The sequence below is a fragment of the Nannospalax galili genome, unplaced genomic scaffold, assembly GCF_000622305.1.
Source record: "Nannospalax galili isolate Female #2095 unplaced genomic scaffold, S.galili_v1.0 scaffold305, whole genome shotgun sequence".
NCBI lineage: Eukaryota > Metazoa > Chordata > Mammalia > Rodentia > Spalacidae > Nannospalax > Nannospalax galili.
The window spans coordinates 434,319-442,071 of NW_008356258.1; the positions used below are offsets into that span (position 1 = coordinate 434,319).

At 39.8% G+C, this 7,753-nt stretch overlaps 1 pseudogene; it reads right to left on the minus strand.

Annotated features, from left to right (window-relative positions):
- Nucleotides 1-318: 318 nt before the first annotated feature.
- Nucleotides 319-701, minus strand: LOC103751023 (annotated as a pseudogene).
- Between the last annotated feature and the right edge of the window lie 7,052 nt (nucleotides 702-7,753).

The following is a 7,753-nucleotide window of genomic DNA, read 5'->3' on the forward strand; positions in this document are numbered from 1 at the left end:
AGAGAGAGAAAGAAAGAAAGAAAGAAAGAAAGAGAGAGAGAGAAAAAGAAAAAAGAAAAACAGGGCTGGAGGGATGGCTCAGCAGTTAGGAGTACTAACTATTCTTGAAGAAGACCCAGGTTTGAATTCCAGCACTCATGTGGCGGCTAACAACCATCTGTAACTCCAGTTCCAGGGGAACTGACAGCCTCTTCTGTCCCTGTGGGTATTGCATGATAGGGGTGCACTTATATACATGCACACAGAACACTCATACACATAAAATAAAAATAAATATTTTAAAAATAAATTTAAAATGTAAAACAAAATTCTACTTTTTTATAAAACTTGATAAAAAGCTAGTGTTTCAAATCGTACAGTCACCAGAAGTGCACAGTTACCGAAAGTGCACAGACTTCGCTGGGCGTCTGCAGCACCCTCGGCTTCTGTGCCTGGTCTGTTTGAGGGTCTCCGTTTTCTGCAGGATTATTCCCCTCCTTGCCAGCATCAGCTGTTCCCTTTTTCCCTCTGGACACCTTCTCTCCCTTTGCAGGGGCCTTCTTAAGCCTGGGCTCTGGCTTTGGCGGAGCAGGCTTAGCGGATAATCTTGCAGATCTTCTCTGTGGCTCCTCCTCCACCTTGGTTTTATCTCCTGTAGCATGTACCCCTTCAGCCTTTCTTGGGGACACACAGGCAGTGAACACAGGGCTGCAGCCTTGCATGGCTTTGGTCAACTCAGGTCATTCTGGCTTTTTCACACTGCTCCAAAAACCATTATTTGTATAAGTGGAAGATTTCATTGATTTGAAAATTTTCTGGTCAATATTTTCAGAGCTAATAGAGTTCAGACTGTTCTCCATGATATAAATTCTTAAATTCCTTTTTTTGTTGTTGTTGTTCGGTCTTTTTGAGACAGGATCTCCCTGTAGCCCCAGCTGTCCTGGAACTCACTATGGAGACCAGGCTGGCCTTGAACTCACAGAGATTTGCCTGCCTCTCCCTCCGAAGTGCTGGGATTAAAGGCATGTGCCACCATGCCTGGCAATACATTCTTACCTCAGTGAAAATTCTCTATGCAGTCACTTTCCTGCAGCAAACACCTGAGTATGCTCCTTTGAAATAACTGAGGCAGCTTCATAATAACTGATCTCTAAATGTATACATACTGACATCAAATCAGTAAGACAGCCAGGTGCTGTGGTCACACCTTTGATTCCAGCACTCGAGAGGCAAAGGCAGGCAGATCTCTGTGAGTTTGAGGTCAGCCTGATCTACTTACCAGCCAAAGCTACATAGTGAGACCCTGTCTCAAAAAATAAATAAATAAATCAGTAAGACCAAAGTCCAAAATTTCTCATTTCTAAGGAAACTGTCTGCATTTCAATTTTTAATAATGGAAATTTTTTCACTCCAATAAGCATTCCAGTATTTTTTTAGACATTAGTGGTTTATAACCTCACATTATTTATCTTTAATCCCAGCACTTGGGAGGCAGAGGCAGGCGGATCTCTGTGAGTTCGAGGCCAGCCTGGTCTCCATTAGTGAATCCAGGCCAGCTGCAGCTACAAGGAAAACCTTGTCTCAAAAAGACCAAAAAAAAAAATGTATTTAATAAGGGCTGGAGAGATGGCTCAGCGGTTAAGAGCACTGGCTGTTCTTGCAGATGACCTGAGTTTGAATCCCAGCACCCACGTAGCAGCTAACAACTGTCTGTAACTCCAGTTCCAAGGAATCCAACATCTTCTGTCCTCCTCAGGCACTGCAGGACATGAGTGCACTTGCATACATTCACACAATACATGCATATACGTAAACTAATAAAGCAAAAAAAAGTATCTAATAAGCTGGGAATGATGACCATACGCCTTTGATCCCAACACTCAGGTGACTCTCTGAGAGATCTAGGCCATCCTGGTCTACATAGCGAGTTCCAGACTAGTTGAGGCTACAGGGAGACCCTGTCTCAAAAAAAAAAAAAAAATGTATCTAATAAATTCTGCCACATAAAGAACTACTTGAGTGTTAGATTCAGTCTCAGAATGCAAGTTATCTGTGGCCATTTCTCTGCCTGGCAGAAGGTGGCACTAGAGTTACATGTGCAACACTACTGCTAAATACAAAGTCAGTATGCAATTAGCCAGCCTTCAAACAGCTTGTGAGAATATAAATCATAATATATACAGTCTGTAGACTTTGTAGACACTTATCAAAGTCAAGGCTGTATTAATCAAATCTTAGAATCATCCTCCAAGACATTGTGAGATTCTCTCTCTCTCTCTCTCTCTCTCTCTCTCTCTCTCTCTCTCTCACACACACACACACACACACACACACACACACACACACACAAACTCATCCTCCAAAAGTTCAGTGTCACAAAATATTCGTATTAATTCTACAGCTATTTACTGAGTCCCTGCTACAAACAAAGCCCCTCTCTGTCTTAGTGATATTTTGCAAACACAGATACACAAATTTCCCTTCCAAAAGGAGAGGTAGGGGCATTGCCCTGAGCTTCAAGGCAGAGCCACAGGCTACTAAGAGAGAACCTGACCCAGTTGTGATGGCAGAGTAAGAGGCCTTGAGCCTTTCTTCCTAGAAGTGTTTATTCTTCGGTCCTAATATGTCATTCTTTCTAGACCCTGTTTCTGTTTCTACTCTTAAATACCACTCAATAATTAATTACATTATTAAGGTCCTGTCCTACATTCCATTAGCTCATCTAGCACTATGTAATTTCCCTTGGTTTTGCAATCTACCTCCTTTAAGAATTCAATACAGCAATAGTTTTCACCTGGGGCAGGACCACCCTAGTGGGCAATTAGAGATTGGCGATATCTTCATGGGTCTCACAATGATTTGGAGGGTGTTCCTGGCATTAATGGATGAAGGCCAGGAAGCCTAAGCTTCCAGCCAGGTGGGAACCGTTGCACATGGGAACGCTAAGTCCCCATCCTTCAAGACTCTCCAGTAGCTCACTGGCCATGACCCACGTGAATAGCCCGGTTATAATTATCATATTTTACACGCAAGTGGTTTTTACATGGTTCTTATGTAAACTGGACTTTACAGAAATCCAACAAGCATGTAAACAGAAGGAAGACTGGCTACTGTTCATTTTGAAATGTGACCAAAACTTTTTAACCGTTTTGTAAAATCCCTTTTGCCTGGTATTTGAATCGCCTATGTGATGTGCCTGTATCATCTGCTTTATAGCTGATACATTCACAAAGATTCTTTGATGGTAAAGCTTCTGACCATTTCACAGTCTTCTAATGTAACTAAGTCAAAACATTTGCGTATGACAATACATATTTCAATAAAAATCATTTTTCTTGAGTTTTTCCATGATAATATAAGCCAGTAAAAGTATCATTATTGTTTCATTATTGTTGTTTTGTGAGGTTATATTATCTGAGAACTTCATATCACACTAGTAAACATTATATGATCATTGGAGTGGGGGTTACCCATTTTTTTAAGACAGGGTCTTGTTATGTGGTCCAGGCTGGCCTTGAACTCTGGTCCTCCTACCTCAGCCTCCCAAGTGCTTTGATTACAGATGTATACCACCATGCCAAGCTGCTGTTTGTAAAAAAATCACCTTTGGTTCTGATGAGGAAGAATTGCCACAGAAAGACTCAATAGGGTCCTAGAAGACAACAAGACCTGGGTCCAATATCTGCCCCTTACATACTGTCTGTGTGACCCTGGGAAAGTTCTCAGATTCAGTTCAGTGTCTTCATCTATATACAGGGACACCCTAGAACCAGGCTCATAGAAGTACTGCTTCTGTGGGGATTAGCTAAGATAATGTCAAAAACACGTGTGGCACAATACTAAAAGCTCATTAATGCCATTTCATTTTTCCAGTTGAAGTAGCAACTAATAAATTGTTTACTGATTATGTTCTTAATTAGGCAAAGCATCTGTCTTCCGAATGTTACACTCTTATACTGTGATTGAGAGTGTATATGGTATGTGCATTTTTTTTACAGTTTTTAATTATTGTTGCTTTGGTTTTTAATACTTCAACATTAAGGGCATCTGTTTTCCACTCTCAGAATCCAGCCACACACTGCCTCATCAGCTTGATTTCCATTCTTGCTGCATTGCCCTATAATCAGGGAGAATAAGAAAACGTGACCCAAACTGATAAGTAGGAGTCGTCTTGTCTTCAGATCCTCTCTAACTCCTACATACATTTATCAGAACCATGTAAGTCATTATCCAAATGAAAAATTGTACTCTAAGTCAGGTGAAGAAAAAGACTGATAATATCCCTGGAGTATTTCTATGATTCTGAATAACTCATTTATTCAACAATTATTTACTTGGCTCTTTGAAGAATGAGATACACTGAGAGCCAGAGGAAGAATGAACTGTCGAATTCTAAGTTGGTATTCACTGACTCTTTCCATCAATATACACTATCTTCAGAGGCTTTGGGCCAGGAGCTAGGGACACAAAGATGACAAAGATGTGATCAGGAGCTTGAGCCTCAGGAGGAATCTGAAACCATATAAAATAACCAGAAGAATTTAAAATGAAAGCATCTTCATCTTATTTTATCTCGGGGAAAGTTTGTAAGCTAATTATTGAGTATTCACTGCATGAAATGTTATTGTGTATTATCACATACATAATGCCATATATAAAATAAACATTTTCACTTAATGTACATTTAATTGTCCAACAAGGCATTATTGTTGTTCATGATGAAATCTACTTAGTAAGAATGTGTAACTTTTCAAGACTGCATTTTAAAATGGCTAGCTTGGGGCTGGGGAGATGGCTCAGCAGTTAAGAGCATTTCCTACTCTTTCAGAGGACCCAAGTTTGATTCCCAGCACCCACAAGGCAGCTTACAACCATCTGCAACTCCAGTTCTAGGGGATCTGACACCCTCTTCTGCCTTATGTAGGACACACACAAAAATAAATAAATAAATAAATAAATAAATAAATAAATAAATAAATAATCTCAAGAAACAATGGTTAACACTGACACAAAGCCTATGAATTAAATTTTACTTTCTTTCCAAAAAAAAAAATCCCATTATTGTTCATACCCTTATAATGTGGAAACAGAGGACAAGGGAGGTTAAGTGTTATAATTTCACACAACTAACCATGAAAAGAGATTACTGAGGCTGGGACTCCCACACCCAAGGTGACAGTGATCTATGGTGCCAGCAGTGGAGTAGGAGGGCCAGCCCTGGTTTCCTGCCTGACTCTGGACTTCACCCTCTTCCTGCCATGCTTGGCTTCCTCTAGCTCCCATCCATGCAGTGGCCATAGGTGACCTGTCATCCATGATGTTTTGAACCTTAAGACTTTTGAGACTGAAAAAGCCTCACATGGATGGAATAGGATAGAATAGTTCCAGGCAGGTCAATGCTCCTAACCAGAAAAGCTAAATAAAATGTAAAATACACACACACACACACTCACACACACACACGTGTGTGTGTGTGGTATGTCTATATGATATGTGTATATGTTTTTCAATTTTTTAAGCATCCAAGAGAGGGCAGAACCTCTCAGATGTGAGACGAGAATTTGAGCTTCTCTCCTGGAAGAAATTACCAATTTTAGAGGGAGTTAGAGACGAGCCATGGGGTTTGGGTCCCTGGAAGAATCTATGCTGAGAGACAGAGAAAATGACAAGTGGTCAGTAGATACTCCAGGGTTGGGATGGCAAAGGCAGAAGCTTTGAGGTCTCAAACACATAGCCATCTTCACCATCTACAAGTTTACCATTCTGAAGTTGCAGAAGGCAAGAGCTAGAAATCTGTCTAGGCTGAGTGTGGTGGTAACCACCTGTAATTCTAACACTGTTGGTTGAGTCAGGAGGATCAGATCACTGCAAGTTCAAGGCCAGAGTCTGTCCCAAATTTTTTTAATTAATAATAAAATCTATGTTTGCTATCTCTGTAAGCAAAGCTGATTTTCTCATTGCCTCTCTGGGTGCTGAGGAAACCAGACCTTGCCAAGACCTAATTTATAGCTGAGAAGAAAAGGGGCTGAGGTAGACGGAGTCTTTCCAAACCATGACCCACACTCACCCTATTCAAATTTGCAGAAGTGAAATAAGTAGGATTCCCTAACAATTTTAAGCTAAAGGTCATAACCTATATTAATATGAACTATCTACACAAAATATTTTCCTCTTTACTACACTTACTACATCAAGTTATAGATATTAAACACAGAACATAAGCAATCAGAAATGATTGATGAACTTGCAGCACAATGAATTCCATTGTATAGCATTCTTTAAATGCTTTTTCCTTTCAGTGCTGAAGATCAAACTCATACATGCTTTGAAAAATGTCAAGATTTAATTTAGGGCCATTAGTTCTTTCTGCAAAGTCGGTGTTTGCTCATTTTGAGATTTCTAGAAGTGTCACTGGTGACATCATTTAATGATTTATGAAAAATTTGTTCAGAGAATGAATCTCTTTCATCATACAGTACTGGGGGGTTCTCACTCCTTCGTGTATTCTTAGAAAATGTGCCAGTGCCTTAATAATGGAGTTTAAGTAGAAACTTAGATGTTAGGGCTTATGGCAACTCGGCTGATTCTGAGGCTGTGTTAGAGTCAAAGGTGCTTCTTCCAAATTTGGAGCCAGCCAAGTTCAGACTCCAGGCGCAGGGAAAATTCAGAGCAGGACTATCAGTTTTCTTTGTTCAAAACAGATGACTCTGTACTTGCCTAGTTAAAAATAACAGCATTCCTTGCCCGAGTCATCAGCTGAACAGTCTAGCCCACTCATATTTTTTTAACCCAGTCAAGAGAATAAAGGTCAAAAGTGATATACTCTGAATGAAGTTTTTCTCAAAGGGTTATACTGAAAAAAAAAATGCCTACCTTTGATATTTTTCTTTTAAATTTCCCTAACTTCTTAATGTGGAAAAATAGAACAATTAATTAATTAATGGTTAGTGGTTAATTAATTCATTTCCTCCAAATAATGGGATTTTTCCTTTTGAAAGTTTCTAGTAATACAAGTAACAAACAACAATGTTGCTTGAATAATTCCTTATCTTGATGGCTGATGGCGATACCTTTTATTGATTAAACAGTGTTGGCACTCTGTGTTATCTCACTTTTACAATTCCTGTCTTAAAATGGGTGCATCACTTGATTCAGATAGAAATGTGTCACAGTTTCTCACCTCTTTACTTTTTTTATGCCTAGTCTTTATTCTTCCTGAACAACTTAATTCAAGAGCAAATAAATCTATTTGCCATTTCAGAGTTAGGTATCATTGGACAGTCCCAAATTCTTGTACATTTTCCCCATTAATCTGTGTTCCCCACCAGCACCAAGTTATGCGAACTTCAAAATAAATGTCAAAACTCTTTCTTTGAAATTCCGAGTGTAATTTATCGCTTTTATAAAAGAGGTGCAGTGAGACTACTTCATCTTGCGAATTTCACTACTAAAGCACAGTAAGCATGCTGATGTTTATATTCCAGCTGTGAAAGTTTCAGAGTCACCATGAAGCTATGCGGGCTGTTTGCTTTAATTCTGATTCAATCACGTCAAGCTCATCCACCAGTACTTTGCAGATCTGTTGGAAAGAAGAGATGTTCTACAACCCGTGGCCCCGTGGAGTTCCTTCCACTTCACATCTCAATGTACAGGAGATGCAGCACAGGAAGGAGGATGATCCTGCCAGCGTGGCTCCTGATCCCATAGACAAAGGCTGTGCAGTCAGCCCTCCTATGTAAATAATCAGCTCCACCGATTGGCATCTTGACACTTT